At 32.1% G+C, this 3,207-nt stretch overlaps 1 long non-coding RNA gene across 5 annotated transcripts; it reads right to left on the bottom strand.

The window, feature by feature from the left end:
• Positions 1 to 291: 291 nt before the first annotated feature.
• Positions 292 to 2,623, bottom strand: LOC145101857 (uncharacterized). 5 transcript variants are annotated; one of them, XR_013705907.1, is made up of 4 exons: positions 2,234 to 2,623; positions 1,164 to 2,106; positions 1,015 to 1,086; positions 292 to 612 (listed from the first exon to the last, which is right to left on the bottom strand). It is a non-coding gene; the product is annotated as an uncharacterized LOC145101857 (long non-coding RNA). The 5 variants fall into 5 exon arrangements; XR_013705906.1 differs by having other exon boundaries at positions 1,015 to 2,106; XR_013705909.1 differs by lacking the exon at positions 292 to 612 and having other exon boundaries at positions 957 to 1,539; positions 1,623 to 2,106.
• Positions 2,624 to 3,207: the final 584 nt, after the last annotated feature.

The following is a 3,207-nucleotide window of genomic DNA, read 5'->3' on the forward strand; positions in this document are numbered from 1 at the left end:
CGGCTGACCCGACAGTCAAACCGGTCACTATACCGGTTCAACTAAAAAATCGGTTTTTAAAACATTGGTTTCTACTTTTTTTTTTAATCACATTTGGACACCATTCGTATATCATTTATATTTTGTCGACATCTAATCTAATATTGATATTGATATCATCTTAAACATATTTCAAAGATTTTGTATGACATGTCACATAAGAATCCTAAATTCAAAAAAAGTAAAAGACATGCAACGGTATGCCATCATCCTTTTGTATCTTTTTGCTAGTTAACTTCATGCTCATTAAAAAAATATCGAATAGAACTTTCTCTGGTTAACCAAGTACGCGTTACATTCATCTCATTGACTTTTTAACAATGCTTGAAACAAAATGCCAAAAAAAAAATGGTTGAGCACAACTTACATCAAAACTACTTAGAAAATAGCAACGGGATAAAACTATGATCTCTAGCTCTTTTTAATGATTTGTATGATCATGATAACATTTGTGGGATTATGGATTCTTTATATAGCATACAAAAGCCAGCCACATATTCACCAGCAAAAGTAAGTCCAACTTGCTGAGCATGGGTCTCATATTTAACATATAACTAGGGATGATAGATTCACCTGTAATTTAAAACCATCCCCCCCCCCCCCCCCCAAAAAAAAAAAAAAAAAAAAAAAATCATATTAAGATTCTTGATGAAATTATTCAAGTATGTAGGCTTGTATTAACATTTAAAGTTATGAAAGACTAAAAAAAAAGTATGCAATGATGTAGGCTTCAAAACAATTTGATTTAAAATGGAAAAGAAAAAAAAAAAAAAGTTAAATCTTTTTTATTAAAAATTTTGAACAGATACTGCTATAACTTTTACTCATCAAAATTCATTAATCCAATAATCTAATTAACCAAACCAAAACATTTTTTTCTGCAACTTTTACTGCTAAAATTAGATACTGATACAACATTTATACTAAAAAAATCACATTTAACTCATTCATCTAGTTACAAAAAACATGTTTTACCTAGATTTGGGTCTATATCCGCCTTCCAAACTACCTACTTATCTTGATACATCTTTTATTCTGTTACAAAACCTAAATAACATAAAAGTGAAATTAATTAGCAACCTAAAACCAACATGCCAATAGAATTTATAGCTTAAATTTATTACAATTTGTCTTCCAAGGCCACAATAGCATACAAAAGCCAGCCATATATTCACCAGCAAAAGTAAGTCCAACTTGCAGGGATTTGCTGCAGTCGTTCTTTGGTGTAAGGTTCACATAGTTGTACATTTTTTGTACAATAAATCAATAAAAAAATGAATAAATAATTGAAAATACAGCGAGAAAGATGTTAAGTAGTTAACATGGACAAGATCACAAAAGCTATCAATAGGAATGTGGTTATACAAAAAGCAATTTTTTATCCTTTAAGTAATATAAGACTCTCAACGGAACCCCATTTTTGTTATCTATCTTCACTAAAACCTCCGATTGTGATTTTAATTCACTGTTTGCTTACCACCATATCTTTCATTATCATCACTATATGAAGCAAACACCTTTAGGGTACTTTCTAAATCACACAAGAAGTTGTAATTTCCAAACAATAAGAATACGTGGCATACCTGCTGAAAGGATGACATAAATCGATGTCTTGGTCTTCTAGGCCTTCAATTTCAGGATACTAAAGCTAAATGAAAAAACAGTCATGAAATAAATATAAAGTAGAATAACAATCTTTATTATTTGGATCATAAATATATAATTGAGATGTCTAAAAGAGCGAAAGTGGATGAACAAAAGAGAGAAATTGAATTTGGGTTTGGAGACAAGAAAACAGAAGCAATCATTACCTGAAGGTCAAAATGTTAAAATGTTGTTTTTAAACATTGTCTACTTCAACCGGGCTTTTCATCGAATACCTGGAGTACGAGTTTGGTGACACCATCGCACCTGATCAAGAATAAAATTGAAACCAATCTTCCCAAGTCCAGACCACCTTCTTCACGTCATCAACCACCAAACATAACGGAGGCGACGTTTTGAATGACATTCCTCCACCCCATCGTTCTCGTCCCCTATCTCTACGCCATACATATCCTTCATATCCTACACATGAACACCACATTCAGATTACTACTGACTAAATAGAAAAAGAAGTGAAGGAAATAAGTAGATGAAGAACGGAATCAACAATTACATGAAAAATTAAGCTGTCGAGAAAAAAAAAACTAACAGTTGGGAAGAAGATAGCAAAGAGATGAATCTTGAAATTTGTATATTTCTTTTTCTCTATCCGACCGTCGTATGTAGTTTGCTACGCCAGAGCATGGACGAACCCTATATAGAAAGACGTAGTTGGTAGTGACTGGTCTGATGACTTAAGAAGCATCAGGGAAATCGACGACTTGATGGTGGTGAGTATCCGATGGGATAGAGGAAGAACCAAAGAGAATAGAAGAGAGAAGACGGTGGGAAGCGAGGAACATAAAACAATGAGAAGCGGTGGGAAGCGAGGAACAAATATAGGAAAAAAGAGGCGATGAGAATAGCAGTGGAGGGATCTAGAACAAAAAAAAACGGAGGAAGCAGCAAATTTGATTGGGGGTAATGGGCGGTGGAGGGACTAAAATGTCAATGCCACAAACCACTATGGCCAAAGTCTGAATAAGCATAAATAAATTGTTCACAAAGGGACTAAAACGTTAACAAATGAAAATAAGGTAGTAAATGTCAACAAATGGAAATAAGGTGTCAAAAGTCCGAAAGTGGAAACCTTTGGTGGCAAAAATCTGAAAGGGAAAAATCAAAAATGTATTGTTGGTAAGGCTCCTCACAATTTATGTTATATATAATTTAATTATATATTTTTTTCCAATAATACCATTGTCTCATTTAATTGACATGCCCCCGTCTCTTTAGTTTTTTGATTATTTACAAAAACGTCACATTGCATCTCAATCATCCCTTTTTTATACAATGTTCCATATTTAGTTATCGGGTTCTGAAAATATCTTTCTCATATATATATATATATATATATATATATATATATATATATATATATATATATATATATATATATATATATCATTTTAGGGTTTTTTTTTTGTCATCGAACAACGTTACATACGACAAATTAACACTTCCATATGCTACCTTCATTAGGATATATATGATATCTTAATGATTGTAGTTATCATATAAAAT

The sequence above is a fragment of the Lactuca serriola genome, chromosome 4 (genome assembly GCF_051521515.1).
Source record: "Lactuca serriola cultivar US96UC23 chromosome 4, Lser_US96UC23_V15, whole genome shotgun sequence".
NCBI classification, from domain to species: domain Eukaryota; kingdom Viridiplantae; phylum Streptophyta; class Magnoliopsida; order Asterales; family Asteraceae; genus Lactuca; species Lactuca serriola.